At 47.9% G+C, this 21457-nt stretch overlaps 1 protein-coding gene across 1 annotated transcript in view; it reads right to left on the bottom strand.

Annotated features, from left to right (window-relative positions):
• The window catches only part of CNTN4 (contactin 4), a 402127-nt gene that overhangs the window by 306033 nt on the left and 74637 nt on the right, over positions 1 to 21457 (bottom strand). The window contains exon 2 of the mRNA XM_081106270.1: positions 1918 to 1973. The gene's annotated coding sequence lies outside the window, so the exon portion shown is untranslated. The remainder of the gene's footprint in view (positions 1 to 1917; positions 1974 to 21457) is intronic.

Raw genomic sequence — 21457 nt, 5'->3', positions numbered from 1 at the left:
ATTCATGCAAATCCATGTAGCGTGCTAGTCTCCACTTTACAGATGAGGTGGGGTGGGGGGGGCACACCCTCAAAGAGATTAGTTTATCTTCCCAAATATGGGAGCTAGGATTGGAGCACAGGGCTCTGAAAGCAACGACCGAATATGCCCACTTAGTAAATGGATATATGACAGGACCCCTCCATGGCCCACTCAGCCGCAGGACCTATGATCCCCGGTGCACCAGGGACAGACTCGCAGAAGCCGAGCCAAGCTCGCCCGGTCCATCAGTTCTGCCGGCTCTGTCGGGGCAGCGAGGCAGCCAGTCAGAGGCCCGACGAAGGAGGCTGCCCAACCATCACCGCCCTCAGATTCCGCGACACGTTCTTCACCCCGAAAGGAACCCTGGGCCCCGCAGCCGACAAGCCACATCCTTCCCTCCCCTCGGTCCCCGGAGCCACTCACATCTGCAGAGGAAGGCGGCCGCCGCTGGCTGGAGCCCTCTGGCCCACATGCCGGCCCCAGGCCTCAACACCGCGCCTCAGGGCTCGGGGAGACCCAAGCAGCCGACCCGACATAGTCGGGGAGACAAGAGGTGATCCCTGTTTTCAGCCTCGGGTCGGGGTGGTTTGTTACAGGGCGATACTCACTGGCACAGAAAAATGCCGCTCTCCACCTTGGCTCATGAGAAACATCAAAGGAATAAGTGAAATAGTTTTTTCTAAATTTTTAAAATTCAGAGTGTTAAGAATAATCTTCCCCGAGAGTCAAAATCACAGGCTAATACTTACATGATGCCACCAATCCCTGTACTGAAGAACTGAGTATTTCTACCTTGTTTGGCAGATAAGTTGGCCATCAAGAGATAATTATTGCACCTTTTTAAACAATCCAGCATTTTCCTGTGTGCGCACCAGTGGAATGAGCTCTCTCCACTGTGATGCCTAGTTTACCGCAGTCAGCGTGAACATCAGTCAAGGTCACTTTAAGGACAGATGCTGCGATGGATGAACTGTGTCCCCTTAAGAATGATGTTGAAATCCTAATTCCGACCGCCAATGCGACCTTATTTGGAGAAGGGTCTTTGCAGATGTGATCACGTCGGGACGAGGTCACAGTGGAATAGGGTGGCCCCTCACCCCATGACCCGTGTCCTGATAACAAGAAGGACATTTGGACACGACACGCAGGGGGACCGGGAGATCTGAGCGATGGAACTTCGAACAAGGAACACCCAGAACTGCGAGGACCAGGAGGTGGAGGAGGCCAGGACGGAGCCCCTCGGTGCCTTCAGGGGAGCCGGCCGCCTGCGCCTTGAGCTCAGACTCTAACCCACGGGACCGTGAGAGAGGAAATCCCTGTGCTTGATAACACCCAGTTCACGGTGCTTCCTGACAACCGCCTTGGGAAACCGACAGACACCCCTGCACAGACACCCTGCACGTTTGCAGATCTGTATCTTTCATTAAGGGAAACAACGTAGACAGACTATTCCTGAACCTTTCCCCCTGAAGTCCTGAGTATTTGTAGGGCCTACTTAACTTCCTATTCGTGTGGATTTGACTCATGAAACATCCTCTCCTGTAAAACCATTTGCAAAACTGCAGCACCGTTTACTTCATTCTCCTTCATTCCCAATACTCTTTCCATTATGCCAAACTCTGGAGTTTTAAATTCCGAAACTCATCAGAACCACAGAAAGGCTGCCTGAGGGAGCCCCCCGCAGAGAGGCCTGGGAAAGGTCTTCTTTTCCTACGCGCAGGGTTCAGTGTACCTGTCACTGCCTTCACGAGCTGCAGCCCTTCAGAAAACCACCACAAATAAGCTCATGGTGGCAATCTGTCCCGGAAAGTTGTTGCTGTGTGTTTCCATAGAAACTGAGCACGCCAACCAGAGGCGAAGGAACTGTGGGGAGGCTCTTCCCTGTGGGGAGCTTACCTTTCAGGGCAGTTCCTGGGGCCGCGTGCTGTGCAGTGGCTGCATGTCAGTGATTCCTAGAATGAGAACAAAACACACAATTAGTAGCTGTGCAAGTATAAATGAGCTCATCTGTATCAGATGCTAACTCTTCCCACTTTACAACGGGCTTAGGAGGCAATGAAAATCCAATGCAGCCGCTGGGGCCTTCGGGATTGATGGAGCCGCCCAGAGGGGCCAGGAGGCCAGGTCCTCCCTGCTCTGCCTCCCTCTGGCCACGTGATGTCCGACAACTCAGCCCCAGCCTGTGTTAGTGGAAGGGCTCCAGGAGCCCAGGAGACCTGGTGGCGGTCAGATTCAGTAAAAAGAAACAATCTCCTCAGAAGGCACTTTCCAGAGGGTTTAAAATCATGAAATGGTGAGCAAGGGAGGAGGAGACACCCGTGGCTCTTGGTATTTATCTAAATATGTAAAATGAGGGTAACGATACCACAAAACAAACTCTCCCCATAAATACGGCATTATCTGTCCTCTTAAGGCGACCAAGTTAAACTTAAATTGCAAAATAATTTTGCACCTGAGAGTATTTTCCCCTGAAGCAATAGTTTTTCCCCTCTCAGGAAAATATACACACAATATTACCAAGAATAAATGCATATATTCATATCTCCATGTTTATGTGTAGGTGCGTGTCCTCTAAATGAGTTTCTACTGTACATAAATTTACATGTGAGTAAAGTCATTGTCTTGAGATATTTTTATGATTGAAAATACCACTAATGTAGATGTATATGTAGATTGGCCACTCAGAAATATCATTAATTATACAAGTCTAGTCTAACTTCCATTTACGTGCAGCTTTCAATGAAAACGGATTCACTGTTCCTCACTGGAAGCACTGCCCAACCACTGTGTTACAAAGTGAAGTCACCGAATGTACATGTTACCATGTGATCCCTATGTGACCCTGGAGCGTGGGCAGAGATGTAGCATGTTTACAAACAGGAACCCACTAGGGCAGTAACTTATTTATAACGCATATAAAACAAATGGGCACCCCCGTGTTACCATTCTCTCTTCTCTCTGGGTGGCCTCCCCAAGTACCGGGCCCCTATCATAGGCCACGGACATGCACTCTGAATGAACCAATGTTACTCTAGTTCAGAGAGGTCGCTGTGCCTTTGGTTAAGTGAAAATGAAGGTCGGTCACGTCACTAAGGGTCATAAGACACGTTTCTTTCCTGACAGACAGCCTGGTGACAGAGCAGAGCTGGATGTGAACGATTCCAGAGTTTATAGGACCGCAGATGTCCTTAACCACGCCGATATGTCAGTCTCCAAGTGGGAATGGGAGAAAGTAGCTCAGACAGAACCAAGCCTTCAGAGACAATCTATACAAGGCCAAATAGAAACCAAGAATAAAGTTAAAACTGATATGAATAAAAAATAAAATAATGGTACTGAAAACACAGGCTATTAAAATTACAGTGACCCCATGCAAGGGAAAGGAATTTCGGAAACCTGATCTAATAGCATGGCCCTTCAGACATCACAGAAGTCAGCATTCTGGACGGCTGCTCCGCCCCATCACTTGGGAGAGCTTGATTGAAAGCCCTCAGCAGTCTGTGGGTCAGACTCTCACTGTTTCCTTCTAAACCTAAGGAACTGGAGGGGTTTTTTGTTTTGTGTTGTTTTGTTAATCCTCACCTCCAGGTACTTTTCCATTGATTTTTAGAGAGAGTGGAAGAGGGGTGGGGAAGAGGGGGGGGGGGGAGACATCGATGTGAGAGAAACATTGATTGGTTGCCTCCTGCACACACCCCAACCAGGGCTGGTGATGGAGCCTACAACCCAGGTTCATGCCCTTGACCGGAATCGAACCCGGGACCTTTCAGTCCACTGGCCGACACTCTATCCACTGAACCAAACTAGCCCGGGCTGGAGTTTTAATGAACTCTCCCAGGGCCACGTGGCCCACCCCTGGGTGCACACACGCTGACCCCCGATGGACCCGACTCCTTAGTGGGAGCTGTTTTACGGCTAAGTGATCCAGGGTTGTTCCAAGCCACGTTTCACAACTGGGGCGATGCTTCGAACAAATAGATGTTTATGAGGGAGATAAGAATTAATGTGCCTTGTGAACAGAAATGGGTCCCCTCAGGGCTGTAAGGGGAATGGCGGAGCCAGAAGGGTCCACGTATCTGGCATTTCCCATTCGGAGAGTCGAGCCCAAGGCCTCCACGTGGATTCATTCGCCATTTGTGTCAGACTTCTCCCCCGAGAGGCTAACGGGGGCCGGTGCGACAGAAATGAAAATATTTTACGAACGAGAGCGTACCTAGGATGCTCTAAAAAGGGTTTCGCTGTTGCGATTGTAATTATTCTTAATTATAACCGCTGTTCCCTTTAGAGCTAGGAAACTCCGGGAGTGCCTGTGCGATTTGCTCAGAGAGAAAGACCGATAGTAATCAACAAAGAAATGATCAACCGAACGTAGACTCCTGCATAATAGTTTCAGAGTCAGCAGCGTGGGCGGTTCTGAGCTCACGTGGATACTGGCCTCGGGATAACCCATGGCAGCGAAACGTGACACAGGAAACGGGCGACGGTAATCCTTACGCACGTGGCAAATTACAATGAAATACTGACTGGCGTCTTGTATAAAATGTACGCGCCATTAACCTTAACGACACCGATAAAGCTGCATAATGAAGGTCAACGACAAGAGCAGGTGGCCACCTGGGACACGGGAGATGTCCATTAACGCGACGGTAACATGGGGCGTAGGTGTTAAACGGGAAGGGTGACTGAAACCAAACATTACACCCAGGGTGACACAGGGGCCGTGAATTTGGGCACATAAGCTCCACTCGGCCAGGACCCCTGCCCTATGCCACCAAGGATGTTTCCTATGATGTGTGTGTGTGAACTAGTTTTCTTGTTAAAAAAATGTTTTTATCATTTTTACAGAGAGAGAAGAAGGGAGAGGGAAAGAGAGAGACACTGATCAGCTGCCTCCTACACACACTGTGGGGATGGAGCCTGCAACCGGGGCATGTGCCCTGACCGGGAGTTGAACCAGTTACCTTTTGGTGCATGGGTGGCACCCAACCAACTGAGCCACGCCGACCAAAGCTGACTGGTTTGCTTATCACGCAGCTCTGTCTACAACATGAACACATGTCATGCGTGTTGAAAGATAGCAAAGCATTTTAGAGCTTGAAGGGTCAGGGGAGAAAACTCAGTCCCACGTCACAGTGGAACCAAATACCCAGCCCGATGGTGGGCTGCAGGCCACAGCTCGGTGCCTCCGTCTAACGCTCCCGCCACAATTCCAGCCCCGCGGCCCTCGGATTTTTGTTCCCACTGCTTTCTCTTCGCTAAGGCACCTTCTGCCCTCATTCTCTGAGGTAAGGGTTGGGGAAGACCAACTTTTCAAATAAAATAGAGGTAAAAACGCCAAAAATGTGGATTTTGATGGATACCCAAAATGCTCTTGAGATCTTCCTTGAAATTTGAAAACATTTATTTAGTTATTTTTTATTATTAATATAAATGAGGCCTTGGAAGAGTTGAACTCTCTTTTGATAAGTCTCCTCTCTTTGAAGAAGCCAAAAAGGATTTAGGCTCTCAGACCCAAAAATGTGGTTTCTAGGCATGGCTCACGCAGCTTCCTGCCCTCTGGCATATCTCTGCATATTCCAGAAGCCTAAGATCATAATGGTGCTACTTCTCTTATGTGGCACTTGTGAATATGAAGTAATATACATAAAATGCTTGGGAAAACAACTATTATATTCCCCCTTCCATTGAATCTTCCCTCTTTCATTGGAGGAGTATAAACAAATTGCAACATTTAGGATCGTACTAACAGGCAGCGACACCTGGATTTCCAAGACTATGTTACGACAAGAGAGAGCTTCAGGAGCCTGCCCATGCCACAGACAGACAACTTCAATACGCGAAACAAAGCGCTCGCCTGCACACAGATCGGACCATGCCCACTCCGCATCCTCAATTAGAACAGAGAATCCGTGGCTCTCACATACAGGGAGGGGGCGATTATACAAAAACCTGCTTAATCTTAGAAACGCTTCAAGGGGTAGAAGTACAGAGACATCCTGTGCAGGGGAAAGACCCTGGCGTGTGGAACGACACTTTGGTGTAGCTCACCATTCCTGAGGGAGGCAAGTGTGTCTCCAGCCCATGGCAGCTGCTTGCCCAGATCCTATCTGGTGAAGGACTGACTCACAGGACGAAGTATCCATATGCTCACCCACCTGCTGTTCACCTATCAGATCACCCCATCCAAGATTAACATTCAAATTAACTTTGACCTCCAGGCAGAGAAGTACCAAACAATGGGAGATGAAGTCTGATGACTAAGTGTCGGAAGGGAGTTCTGGGAGTCATCCCGCAGACGCCTGCACCAGTTGATGCACCAGGCCAGGGGTCGGCAAACTGCTGCTCGGCAAACTGCGGCTCACGAGCCACGTGCAGCTCTTTGGCCCCTTGAGTGTGGCTCTTCCACAAAATACCGACTTCTGCGCACGGGCCACGAAGTTTCAATCGCACTGTACGTGCACGCCCGCACGTGGTATTTTGTGGAAGAGCCACACTCAAGGGGCCAAAGAGCTGCATGTGGCTCGCGAGCCGCAGTTTGCCAACCACTGCACCAGGCGGATGACTTTGCAACAGTGTATCTTCTGGGGAGAAAGGGATGCCAGCTCCCTGGGCTGCGGGAGCTGAGAGCACACATGGAGCCTTTTAGAGAAATTACTAGCATGCTGTGTTTGGTTTGCTGTCTCCCACCTTGCATTTTACAAACTGTATCTAAGCATGGACGATAACAGCCCCAATTCCTTTCACAGCAGCTGCGCTGTGTGAGAAAAATTGACAGGTTAACCGGGAAAACAGCTCCCACATCACCGGGAGCTCTGACTGCCCTTAGAACAGACCTGTGGGCAGGAATGCCCGGGTGATGTACCATCCATCAGCCGGTGGGGGACGCCTGTCCTCGGGATCTGGGTGGCGGGGGAGGCCCATCCTGGAACCACAACCTGTCACTCCGGTGAGGATAAGGATCTGGCCCTGAAAAGTAGGTATTGATTTTCCCAGGTCTTTGGGTCATTATTTTGATGAATCCTCTTGCTGCTACTTCTTCTAACAAACAGACTGCACTCACCACACTGGTCCTCACGTAAATGAATGAGGCTCGGCTCAATGCAGCGCCAACTGCTTCCCAAATGAGATCCACCGATCACCGAGCTTAGAAAGGCAGACTTCTCTCCTTTATGGCTCTGCCAGCTCTGGATTCGGCTGGCAGCACCATTTACACAGCACCCGGCAGGGTGTTAGGGAAATATTCACCATGTGGGCCATACGAGCACACCAAAGAAACAGGGAGGCTGATTTTATGACACCTATGTCAGCGATGAGTGGCCCAGAGTTCCGACGTCCTCCCTAAGGACAGAGGTCATCAGGAAGGGCACGGAGGGGGAAAGAAGTCCTAGGGGTGAAACTAGAGGAGAGACACACTGGCTCAACCTCCGTTTAATTTGCATGAGGTTGTCTTTTTTTGAACGATTTACTTCTAAAGTTTTCATTAATATGCACTTGAAAGATAACAATGGATAAACCTTGGAAAGGGTATGTGCTATGTGCATGCTCTTGGAAAGATGTGATTTGACAAGCAATGTTTTATGCCACATGTATGAATGAAATGAATAAAAACAGCCTCACAATGGACCATAGCTCCTGCCTGCTTCACAGCATTCCTGTAGGAGAAGGGCTGTCAGAATATTCAGTATAAACCAGAGTTCTTACGTGTTTATTACAACTATTTAATTATCAGCAACCTACACTTGGAAGCTCTCCTCCAATCATTCAGTATAAATTGAGTTTCTATAATTTTTCAAGTAAAATAGATTAATGATGGGAATATGTCTCAAAAATAGCCTGGAAACGGACGACCTTTTCAAAACCAAAATTACTGTCAAACAGATGAATACACAGAGACTGTTTAATATCTGCTTACTGAAAATTCACCAAAAATTCTATTGTTATTTTTATCCGTCAGTTTCTCATTTTCACCATTTATCATGAGGTATCAAAGTAAAAAAGGAAGCTCTGTGTCATACTAAAACGATAATCACATCTCCAAAGTTAAACGGTTGCTATAACTCATAGTTTGCCAGTCACCCAAGGTAAATGCTCACCACTGATAATGCCAATGTGAATCCAAGCCTCCAGGTCCAGATCTACAAACTACTACTCCCTAGGATGACTCCGAATTGGCTAAAGATAGGCCAGTCCAGGGTAGCCCCACATGTGCTCTGGTCCTAGATTTAGGGAGCGTCTCACCTTGTCCTCACAAGGAAGAAGAGATGAGTCTCATTCATAAGGGCACAAATCCCACTCCTGGGGGCTCCACCCTCATGGCCTAATCAACACCCACGTCCACACCTTCTAATCCATCCCCTTGGGGATTGGGTTCAACATATAAGTTTTGGGGGACACAGACACTCAGACCATGGATAGCACTGTGTGTGGCCCCAGTTCTTCAGAGGCTCCATGACCACCCCGTGCTGGGGTTGGTTCAGCGTGTCAGACTTGGCCCCCGGAGCCCTCAGGCGATGCTGCTGCATAGAGGACATTTACCAGTTGTTCCTCTATGTCTGGGTTCTGAAGCAATTTTGTTACATAGATTTACACGTTGATTATTCATGTGAAGTGGTTGGTCCATGAAAACGGCAGCCCAGGTCTCCCAGTGGGGATCACTGTGATACATTTGATAGTTTTATAGTTTTTCTTTGGGCGGGGGGAGGGGGGCAGGGTATTATTTTGTTTCTTAATATATTTTTTACTTGAGTTAACTTAGATGATTTGTATTGCTCAAAAAAATCATCCATTTCTTTAACACCTTTAATCTCTTCTGTATTGATAGAGCCCCCTTGTAAGTAGTGATTACAATGTACTAGTATGTAACATAATTATAACTAATTACTAATTCAGTGTATGCGCGCGTGCGCTTTCCTTGTTTTTTTTTTTTGTTTGTTTGTTTGTTTTTTTTCTGCATAAGAGTAGTTAATAATGTTTGCTAGTAACCGCTCTTAGATTTATCTATTTCCTGGTTTTGTATCATTTAATAATTTTTGTCATCATTTTCCTGACTCCTATAGCTTTGACTTATTATCTTTTCTAACCTTTCAAGTTGAATATCAGTTTATTTGTAAATGTTACAGGGTGAAATGGTATTTAAAGCTATACATTTGCCTGGAATACGACGTTGGCCCTGCCCCATGGACTTGGGCATGCAGTGCTTTTATTTTGTTGTGCTCTTAATAATAGGGTGTGACTCTAGTGTTTAATATCAGTTCTTCTTATATCAATGACCACAGCACACTCACCAACATAGTGTCCCTCAGATACACGTATAAGGAAACACGCAACTACCACCACCCAAATCCAGAAGAGCCTAAGTACCTGGCTTGGGTCAATTCATCTGAAAACATGGGTCTCTCTAACGTTTAGGAAAAAGTCATGCATTTCTTAAACATATGTTCCTTGTACTCACAAGGTGTTTTGTTCTGCAAAGCACTCATGTTCCAGAAAGCACAGTTTGTTATTTGAAAGGAGTGACCCATTGGGGCGTTCTTAGCTTTCACAGCGAGATCTGTGCGGAGCATCACGCAGACGCCAGGGTGCCCCAGGAGGAACAGCCTCCTGGCTCGCTGGGATGCGGAATTTCCTGGGGATCCTTGTAACGAACTGGCCGATGACTGAGGGGTCTGTCTCTTCCAGAAAAGCAAGGCCAACAGCTCAGTGTGAACGCCTACAACAGGCCCTTATAGCCACTTATTTTTCCTGCATGATCTATGTCAAACGTTGCTCGCCACATTTCTTCAGGGGGATGAAAAAGAGTTTCTACAAACATTTCCAAACTCCAACAGCGGGAGGGGAAGTGAGGGACTAGACAGTGGTTTGTAAACCCTCCACAGCCCACTGGCCACAGCAATTTGTTCTGCTTCACTTCGGAGGGAAAGCGCAACCCTATCTTGCACCCGGAAAGAGATAAACACCAGAATATTGCACGAAATGCATTCTTTACTTTTACCTTTAGCTTAGAAATAATAGTGTTTCCTCGCAGTTTGCAGGCCCTCCATATTTTAAATTCGTTTTCATCATCCTTCAGTCGATACCTAGCAAGTGAAGGCACTCCACCAGATACACCCCTTCCTTAAGCGCCCTCCAAACGCCCGCAGCTGGGGAAATGCCTGAGGGCGACCTGAGAAGTGCTGTTATCCTTAAAGGCAGGACAAAGTGTCCTAAGAAGGAGTGAGGTTGCTCAGAAAACATATTTCTGTCAACTACTCTTCATACTAGCAATTTCCTAAACAATCACCTACACGTACAGGTCTCCCCAGTGTTATGAACGTGCAAGAGCCTCTCTAGAATGGAGAAGGCGGCTGGGTAGACGGCAGGGGAGGTGCAGACGCCGCCTCCCCAGGCATCCTGGGGCCCTGGAGACAGCCTGGACCCGCCTTCCTGCTGGGGGACCAGGAAGAGCATTCAGCAAGTGCTCTCACAGGTGTGCGCCTGTGTCTCCATCAGGCCTTTCAACCACGCCCTCCACCCTCCTGGGACTGAAAGGAGGTTGGCAGACACTCAGAAAATCAAGAGAAAGGAAACCCCCCAGTTGCAGCCTCCGGGAAGGGCCTCTCTATGCCTCCTGTCAAATATGTTTCTGTTTGAGATATTTCTTCAATGGTTCCAAGAAAACAATGAAGCAAATTGAAATCAATATAAAATTGCAAATCAAAATACTATTCTAAGGCTGACCGAAAGACAGAAGCTCCGGGAGTATTTCACACCAAGGGGTGGGGGGGACACCCATCCCCACTCAGCCCCGGCCCCTGCTCTCTGAGGGGACTGCGCATCACTCCCGGCTGTGGGGTGGGGGAAGGGCGGGCGGGATCAGGAGTGGGGAACAGCCTTCAGTCACAAATCCACTGCATGTGCCCAGACCCAGGAAGACCCTGCACCTATTTCAGGGGGGGAGGAGACCATGATTTTCATTTGTTCTGCTTCTCTGGCTCTGATATTTCCATTCTAGCCCGCAGGCCTCAGCTGCTATTTTTCATTCTTTAGGAAGGAAAACAAGTGTGAGAAACAGGAGGAGAGAGTCAAGAGAGACATTGTGTTTATAAATCAAATGTGAAAATTTCAAAACACATCGAGGGCTCGGAAAGGCAGGCGGAATGGCCTTCGCCGGCGAGCTAACCAGATCTGCGCACTCAGGCACTGGCAGCGAGAACGGTTTATAGCATTTCAATTGCCATCCTTTATAGCTACCGGGTGATAGAAAACAAGTGGGAGCAGAGAGAGAGCAAGGCCTGTGTGAAGGGGTACGGAACTCACGTCCACAGAGGGTCGTGGTAAGTGCAGTTAAACATCCAGGGGCACCCAAGGTCTCCCGGGTGACTGGAAGGCCGTCTGGAGACCAGGAGACGGCCACGGAAGGGAGCAGGTCGAGGAGGGCCTGTGAGGTCAGAGGCTAGCTACAGCAGGAGCAGTAACAGTAAGGACAGTGTGTGATGAGGCAGAAGGTGCTGGAAGGAAAAGCGGGGGTGCAACCCTGGGGCTAGAAATGTCTCTCCAGGCGCATTGTAACTCCCAGGGGACATTGCTTTTAGGAACAGGGAGCGACGGCCCTTCTGCATTGCTCACCCCGGGACATGTTGTATTGACCGCAGAGTACTGCTTATAGGGGTCCCAGAGCGCCACCGCGCAGCCACAGAGAACCCTGACCTGTAAAAAGGGGTTTGCAATCAGCAAGGGAAAACCTTCCCTGCAATGAAAGAACAGCGTCAAGATCTGAAACAGCAGACAGCTCTGCGCAGGAAATGAACGACCAGGCCACAGAGCCTCTGAGAAATGGTCCTACAGGCGAATTCCACCTGCGCACGGGGAGTGAAGAATGGCTTCCTTATGGGTCTCCTAATCTTTTTAGAACACTAGTCCCACCCCGACGACAAGCTGGGCATGAATAAATAAATAACAGCATTCGTGTCCCATTGGCCAACCCTCTTGTTTTATAGCCTCTCTGATGTTTTTGAAACACACGATCTCAACAGATGACCTCACGGGAACAGTACTGCCCAGCCCCGGCCCCCAGACGAAGGCCCGCACTGCTTCCTCACTTCTGTTAGCTAAACACCCGGGACTGTGGGGCTTTGTGGGACACATTGCTTGTTGGGTCAGATGACACGATGTGATAGAGTGGACTCTTTGCTGTCATCATTTTCCTAATTACCAAGGCCAGCAGTGTTTCATATAAATTATGCCATGAATCCAAGCGAGAAGATTCTCAGTATCTTGCTCATAAGAGCTAGAACACCCCTCTTCTCCCGTGGTCCATCTTTCATCATAATCAATGTCAAGGATCATGTAAAACACAAAGAAGGACTAATAGAGTCTGGCTTTAAACGGGTTTCATTGAATGTAAAGGGTGCAGATTAATAATCCAACTAATATCTTCCAATTAGATACTTATTCATTTTTCTTTAAATATATTATCCACCTTAGGACCAGAAAATTCGTAACATCTAATATCGTAACAATGTACATAACTGTTACCGAAGCCATAAGATAATACATTTCATTTTATGTGACTGATGACACAAACAGATATCCAGATCTGGACTTTTAAAGTAACTGTTTTCTAAGATAAATTTTATACATGAGACTGTGGTTCCCAACTCCTAATGGCACTATGCATCTCACCTAGTAATATGTAATCTAGGTTTATAGGGAAATTGAATAAAATTTAACATGCCGTAATCAAATTTCTTTTAAAAAGAAAAACCCCAAAGGTGATACTTTCTTGTTATACTAAGTATACTTGCCACACAGTAGTCCGAGGAGCCAATCTACTCTGAAAACTTGGTGAAAATACTTTCCTTCTCTTACTGCAACTCGGACAGTGAGACACTTGAGCTTGGAATTCAGCTGAGGGGAGCTGAGGGCAGGTGGAGGTGAGGTCTAGGGACCCCCCAGGTCTCCTTGCCAACTACACACACCTCCAGGCTGGATCCCAGGTGCCTCTGGGACTCTGAGGCCAGGCTTGGAGCTGTCCTACCCGCTAGTGCTGAAAGTCAGCTGAGCTGTCCAATTTGCCAGGAGCAAAATGCCTCCCATGGTTCGTTGGCTACCAGTCAGCCTAAGGAGAGGCAGAGGCAGTAGAGAGCTGTAGTTAAAAGAGCATGCATTAACATCCTTGTACTGATAGATGGCTACGTAAAATGTACAGCCATACGGTGAGGTATTTTCACAATAAAAATCACGGTTATATGTCGCAACATGAATGAACCTTGAAAATATGATGCTGATTGAAAGAAGTCCTTCACAAAGCCCACGCATTGTCTGATTCCACTGACAGGAAACGTCTAGAATAATCTGCCAATCTACAGAGACAGGAAGTAGTTCAGTGCTCGCCTGCCGCTGGGATGACTGAACGGGGAGAAGACAGAGCTTGCTCCTTGAGTACAAGGTTTTCAGGGGGTAGCAATAAAAATATTCTAAAATGGACTGTGGTGATGAATCAATATAATTATTCTTTGCTGCAAATATACTAAAAACCATTAAATTGCACACATTAACAGGTGAACTGAGTGGTAGGTAAATTATATCCCAATAAAACTGCTATCTTTTAATAAGACCCTGGATTTATGGCGTGGCTATGCCGCTGAGCAGCTCTGGAATGATGGGAGAGCTACCTCCATTCACAGGATCGTACTTCTTAGGGTTGAAGAGTAATTGTTATACTTGGAAGATGGTTAGGACAGTGTCTCACACAACAAAGATGAGCTTTTGTGATGCTGACCGGAGCGCCTTCTTCAGGTGGCTCCTGCAGCTGGTGGCTGCCGCTGTATGGCTTGACACGCAAGTGGCCACAAAAGGGCACAGCACTGTCCTAAACCCCACCCGCGCTTTAATTCTCTAACATTAACAAAGCACACACTGTGCACTTGGCATGTCGGGTGCAAATGAAACTCCAGAGGGACTAATATGCTTATGGATGCGACACCCCACTGTTTCACTAGATGCTCCTCCCCAGGGGATGAGGCAGCCCACTGGTGGGCTCCTTGTCCTCCAATGAGCGGGTGGGTGGAGGGAGGAGCCCTACACGGAGCAGAAGCCAATGGCAGTGACCTGGCTCCCGGGGTTCCAGGCCAGAAAACAAACCTGAGCACACAGGATTGCATTCCGAAATAAGTGTGGAGCGACTTTAGGCGAGGTATACCAGTTAGCTCAAACCAACATTTCCCCATGACACAGTTTTATTAAGTTATTTTTAAATGACATGACCAGATCATTCATGGGCTTACAAAGTAGAACTTAATGCTCCATTTCTTCCTCCAGCTTCCCCCACCACATTTCTTTCACAAACAAAATACTGAAATGAATGAGTTCAATGATGATATAGAACAGTGATGGCAAACCTTTTGAGCTTGGCGTGTCAGCATTTTGAAAAACCCTAACTTAACTCTGGTGCTGTGTCACATATAGAAATTTTTTGATATTTGCAACCATAGTAAAACAAAGACTTATATTTTTGATATTTTATATATTTAAATGCCATTTAACAAAGAAAAATCAACCCAAAATAAATGAGTTCGCGTGTCACCTCTGACACACGTGTCATAGGTTTGCCATCACTGATATAGAATAAACATACACACGCTGGTAGGATTCGTAACAAGAGGCTCCAACAATACTCCTCTTAGCCATTACAGACAATGGCTTAATGTTTTAGGCGACTTCTGTTAAGGAGATAACTAATCTGTGGAAACTGGAAGTGAATTTGAACATTTAATTATCAAATGTCTTAGAGATTTTTTTTTTTAATGCCAGCCTGAAATGCATGCTGGCGGCCTCAGGTACCTAAGAAATAGAAGTGGGCTCCGGTGCCCAGGCTGATGTGGGAGCCCTGTGGGTGTGCACCTGTGTCCACCACCCCAGACTCCACACTCCTGTGCCCAGGACTCTGTATCCTTCCCTCAGTGGCCTGCTTCATCTTGCCCTGATCACAATCTCTGCTCAAAGCTGGCGATCAAATTCCTTTCAAATCAAAAGGAATAAAGCACAAGCTGAAGCTGTTAAAAAACCGCCATCAACAAAAAGGTCAAGGCCCCCGGCAGGAGGAAGAAAGAAAGTTATTCTCTGGTCTGTGATCAGATTCATTCTTGATCCAGAGCAGAACCATTTACAGCCGAAGATTTTTCCTAACTAGCAGTCAGGCATCTGACAAGCTTTCTTAATCCAATCTTCTCTGGCATTGATTGTGTCTTATAAAATACCTACATGTCAACCAGATTTATAAAAATGCATTTATAATTTAATAAATGGCTAAGACAGATTATTCATGAGCACATCTAATGCAGACTATAATCATCTAAATTGATATGGATTTTTGTTTTCCTCCCGATTGCAAAAGTAATTAGTGTTTGCTTACAAAGTCCTTTATTCTACAGTAATGGGCACTAAACATACATCTGTATGCATCTGAGATTTCAGCATTACCACTGTAGGGCGAACATTTGATAGCGGGACATTTGGGGGATTTATGTATTTCAATTTGCAATGAAATCAATGAAGGGTCAAGGACACATCCAGGTGGCTTAGCCCAAATCCGGATTTGAGGGCTAATACGGACGTTTGGAAAATGATCATCCACCAAGTCGTTCCCGCCTGCAGGTGGACCCAGGTGCTGTTGGGAAGCCACCGAATGGGCAAGTCTTCCTGCTATGTTCAGGTTTTTCTGATAAAACATTTTATTTAAAAAAATAAAAGAAGGTTTACGGACTAAGTAGATCCTGATCCTCTCTCGGGGTAAATGGAAAAAGCGAACAGCTCGAAATGAGACTGTTAGTTCCACCGTTTGGGCTCAGAATAAACACCCACTGGCGGCAATTTCGAGGCCCTGGCTCTGAGGAAGGAGTGTTGCTTCAGATACAGAAGTTCCCACATAATTCCGCCAGCTACTGCGGAGCTCTGCACACACAGCTCCGCCCTGCTGCCGACTCCACCGGGTTGCCTCTTCCAGAAGGTCACGTAGTTGGCGTCAGACAGCAGGTGGCCTTTCCGGATGGTCTCCTTTCACTTAGTCACATGCATTTCGGTTCCTCCACGTCTGTTCCTGGCTTCGTAGCTCATTTCTTTTTAGTGCTGCATAATATTCCACGGTGTGGATGGACCCCAGCTTAAGATCCAGTCACCTGCTGCAGGACATGCTGGTGGCTTCTAAGTTCTGACCATGACGGATAAAGCTGCCCTGAAAATCCACGTGCTAGGTTTTTTGTGGGACACATTTTTAAGTCCTTTGGGTAAATACCAAAGAGCCTGATTGCTGGATTACTAGCTTTTAAAATATGAATGAAAAAGGATTTAGCATTCATTCTCCATTATGTTTCATAAGAGGAAGGGGCAGACAGGGGTACAGAAAGAAGGGTGCGGGGGAGGATAAGAGGTGGGGGGGAAGAACACAGTTTTAATTCCCATTTGTTTCGAGGGCCTTTTGATACATACAGAATGTAATTAGGAAACTACCCTCTCAGAATGCAAAGTTAATTAGATAATTAGCTGAGCAATAGATGAGGTACTGCATATTAAAAAATTAATATACTAATTCTGAGTAATTCTAACTATAGGGACAGAAGCCAGGTTTCAAATACCAAGAAAAAGGTGGAGACGAGACTTTATTTTGACGGAGACAATGCAATGAAGCCAGCCCTGTCAGAGAAAGCTAACATTGGGCATCTGTCGCTGCTCTGATATATAAAGTGGGACAGATACACATTTAAAGATGGTTTATTGCTAATTGCGTCCTCCTTTTATTTTTTTTATTGTTTTATTGCTTAAAGTATTAAAAGAGTATTGTATATGTCTCCTTTTTTCTTACGTCCTCCTTTGAGAGCAGTGGTTCTCAACCTTGGCTGCACATTAGAATCACCTGGGAATCTTTAAAATCCTGATTTCTGGGCCTCATCCTCCAGAAATTCTGATTCTTTGTGATGGGGTGGGGCCACAACATTAGTAACAGAGAAACAGAATTTCCGGAGGATGAGGCCCAGAAATCAGGATTTTAAAAAGATTCCCAGGTGGTTCTAATGTGCAGCCAAGGTTGAGAACCACTGCTTTAGAGTCAGGTCAACACATCCACTTAGCACTTAATTGCTCACTCAACCAATAGCTACTCAGTGTCCACTTGGTACCAAGCTCTGCTCGGCTGCTGCGGACACAGGCCTCAACCTGGGTCCAAACTGCCTGGTCTCATAAGCTTACGTTCAGGTATCCACAGCCCGGAGACAAACGTAACACATAAGGAAGGTACACACTGTGACGGAAGTCGGAAGCACTGTGGGGATACGCTGGGTGGGTTACATTGGACAGAGGATCGCGGGAGCCGCTGTTTTATATAAGTGGGTGGGGTAGGCTGCACTTAGAAGGTGAGATGTAATGTGTGTGTTTTACCCCACTGCGCTCTTTTTAAAGTGGCAACATACACTCTTAGCAAAATCTTCAACACTTCTGTAATGTCTGAAGTAATTGTTAAAGCATCAAAATATTTAACATCATTTGACAATATTCCACAGTACGATTTATACAGCTGACGAGATTTCTTTCTGATGGAAATTTCAAAATAACACCAGAGGAGCTGCCTGTCCTACGTTCTATTTAGATATAAATTACACAGCATCCTGTGTACTCTGATAGCTGCTAATAATGTTATTTGATACCTCGGTCTGGAAAACGCACAGGGACGATGGACGGCATGGCCGCTGGCATTCAGAGCACCTTACACTGACTTTGCAGCGCGACTTCCATCTTCCCTTTGTCAGCAGGAGCTCTGGGGGGGGGGGGGGGGGAATCATCCTACAAGTGCTCTGACGCCCCGTTCCTGTCGGGAGGGCACACCTTGGGAAACTTAGCGAGCCTGGGGGACACATCCCAGTTGGGAATCCAGCCTGGGGTTCGGGTGGCGAACAGCGGAGCCCAGGGACAGGCAGGGGCCCGGTGCACCAGGCAGGCAGGCGAGGTCGCCCCAGTTCATCTGTCACAGGGAAGCGCAGCTCCTCCCGTGCCTGGGGGTGGGTGGAGACGCCTGCTTATCACACCCCAATTAGCCACCTAATTTCCTCCTTGCATGTAAAACGGGAGCAAGGCGCGGATTCTCACCCCGGAGATGAGAGTTTAAGGTTGACATATTCCAGGGACTCCTGTCTCCTACGGCCTACACATTTTAACTTTACACAGAATGTCATTTGCACGCATGTGGCGGATGAAGGAGATAAAGGAATTGCAAAGTACCTCAGAAAGGACTGAGATTTTCAAGACTAGGTGTTTGTTTTCCTCCCAGCGATACACTTAGGCGCTAAAGGTACAGAGTGGGCAGATGTGGACCGATCACACAGGAACTACAATCTAATTTCTTGCTGCTGTTGTTAATCCTCAACCCAGGATATTTTTCCTTTGAATTTTAGAGAGAGTGGAAGGGAGGGGGAGAAACAGAGAGAAACATGGATGTGAGAGAGACCCAGGGCTGGGGATGGAGACTGCAACCCAAGTACATGCCCTTGACCAGAATTAGACAAGGGACCCTTCAGTCCGAGGGCGACACTCTATCCACTGAGCAACACCAGTGAATAATTTAGCCAACAAATCCATGTTGAGACTCTGACGGTGATTGGAAAACAGTTCGGACTGAATTCCTATTACACAAAAGTGCCACACGAAAGAATCAAATTCCTGCTCTCAACGTACCTTACAATTTAGTGGTATCGCCTGGCTGAGTGGCTGAGTGGCTGAGTGGTCGACCTATGAACCAGGTCACGGTTCCATTCCCAGTTGGGGCACAAGCCTGGTTTGCAGGCTCCATCTCCAGTGTGGGGTGTGCAGGAGGCAGCCGATTGATGATCCTCACTCATTGTTGATGTTTTTATCTCTCTCCCTCTCCTTTCTACTCTCTGAAATCCATAAAAACATATTTTTTAAATAATTCTTTATTGTTAAAAGTATTACTAGATTTAAAATTGTCCAGGACTCAAACGTGGACTCCTCTCTCTCCCAGCCCACGACCAGTCCATGATGGATTCCTCCGGACCGTAGTCTGCTGGGCACATAGAGAGTGTGATCACTTCGCATCCCTGCTCCCCCTCATCAGCCTGGGAGGCAGCAGGTCCCAGAGGACAGGCTACCACTCAGAAGCACCTGCAGACGAAACAATCAAGAGGTTTTTCAATGTCCATAAGAAAATCCCATTCTCTCCAACTTAGGAAGCAACGGGTTTTCACAGAGCTCGAGGAATGTTGGGGGGGCCGGGGGAGCATGGTTGGTGACGAGGGGACCAGCAGAGATGGGTTAGAAGACACAGTCCCCACAACCCCGCACCTCCGGGCAGTCAAACTGTCACCTTCTCATGAAGTGCATGAGTCGCAGACGACAGGCTTGCACGTGTGACAAGCAGCGTGCTGACAATGCTGCAGAGCTGGGAGACAACGTCTCCTACTACAACCGGGGCTGCCAGTCAAGCGCCCTTCTCTCCACGAATCGCCCCAGCTCTCGTCTGTGCGCATCCTTTCAGCGCTCTCCCGCCAGCTGCGAGACTGCCGATTGTCTGGAGCGAGCCAACTTCTTCGTTAGGAGAGAAAAGGGCTCTTTGCATCAGGCCTCTTCCTATGAGAAGAGGGGCAGTTAAGCTGCTTTTACAAACACAGACCATCAATTCAGAAAAACCGACTTAATCTCTCAGTAAAAGGCAGGGTTGCCCCAGGACACGGTTCTTTCCGTGGCTGTTGAGTGAAATTTCTCTGCCCATGGCCACGCCCGGCACCCAGCCTGGAGTTGGGCTGGATGCTCTCTCTCTGACTGGCCCAGTTCACCCTCAGCCCTGTGCCCCTCGAAAGGGAGAGTCCCTGGCTCCATCGCTGTCTCTGAGACAAGGCGGATCCACGCCAATCGATGCATTTAGTTCTTAATTGGGTTCCCTTTCGGAGTCTGGAATAATGAAGTGCATCGCACCTGGGTTTGCTTGCACTGGGAGAGCCATGGAAATAACTTTCGTCTTTGGTTTCAGCACCGGAGACCAAAGGCTTGCAATCAACAGGCCTCACACCAAGCCAGCTGCCTGAGGAGCCGGCAGCTGCAGCCACCAGGCCACCCGCCTTCCTCTCCAGCAGGGCTTCCCAGAAGCCCCCATAGGTGATGTTTCTAGAACACCAGATAGAGCAACGTTGCTCTTCACCAATGAAGCAGTTTGCATAGGAGGCATTATTATTATTATTATTTTTTAAAAAAATATGTTTTTGCTGATTTCAGAGAGGAAGGGAAAGGGAGAGAGAGAAACATCAATGATGAGAGAGAATCACTGATTGGCTGCCTCCTGCACCTGTCTACTGGGGATGGAGCCCGCAAACTGGGCATGTGCCCTGACTGGGAATGGAACCGTGACCTCCTGGCTCATAGGTCGATGCTCAACCACTGAGCAACACCAGCCGGGCGGCACTATTTTTTTAAAATATGTTTTTATTGATTTCAAAGAGAAGAAAGGAGAGGGAGAGAGGGAGAAACATCAATGATGAGAGAGACATCTACCCCTGAAGAAAATCGCAGGAAACCTGGGGCTCTGGCAGGTTTTTTATGGAAAGTCTGCCGCAGAGTGAATGGGCAAGGAAATAACCAAGTGCCTTTAGTTCCCTGGATTATGGGACGCAGAGGGATTGGAAGGAAAGGGGCAGGTGTCTGGGGAGATTGGTCCAGGCAGGCTCCAGGCGGGCACAGGAAGCACGTTCGGTGTCTCTCCCACGTCACCTCCTGTGGCAGGTGTTCGCAGGGAACGGAGAAAGCCTAGGACAGGAGAGGCCAGAAACGCGCCTGCAGCCTCCACATTAAAAGCGAAGGGAACCGCGCAGGGGACTGGCTCTTGAGGGGGAAAAAGCAGAAACGCGGGAGCAGCTGGAGGAAAGGCGAGAATAAGGAGACCTGTGATTTGTGAGGCAAGTGCCAAGGCAGGAGGTGGAGGGCGGGGCCAAAATCAAGATGACAGCCATAGGGGGCTGATTGGGGGGACACAGCCACCTTCACCTTGTGCCCCCGAGACAGGCAGGCGGCTCTGTCTCATCACTTCTGACAACAAGAAAACGTGGTGCCCGTGGAAGAGGAAGGAGCTGAAACCCAGGAGCAGCCCTCCCCGCTGGGGGGGCGATGGGGCGAGGCCTCCACCCCATGCGCTCTATCCACATAATTCCGGAGTCTCTGCAGCTGGCCTCACTGGGGTGGATGCTGGAGCCCCTCTCCAGGTGGTGAATGGAGCAACTTACACAAGAGGAAACTGAGGGAACCCTTGATGGAGAAGACGCCCGTTCCCCCGAAAGCTTCCTCAAGGCCCAGCACCGAGCCTTGCACATAGTAACGTACAAATGGGGCGTTTTAGCGAAAACCTCATCGACGTGCATCTATGAGGCTGCCTCCGAGGGCTTTTTTTCCTTGGTTTGTTACTCCT

Source organism: Myotis nattereri (genome assembly GCF_964212035.1).
Source record: "Myotis nattereri genome assembly, chromosome: 14".
Taxonomy (NCBI): domain Eukaryota; kingdom Metazoa; phylum Chordata; class Mammalia; order Chiroptera; family Vespertilionidae; genus Myotis; species Myotis nattereri.
The sequence above is the reverse complement of the archived record's forward strand: the minus strand, read 5'-3'. Positions and strand labels throughout refer to the sequence as shown.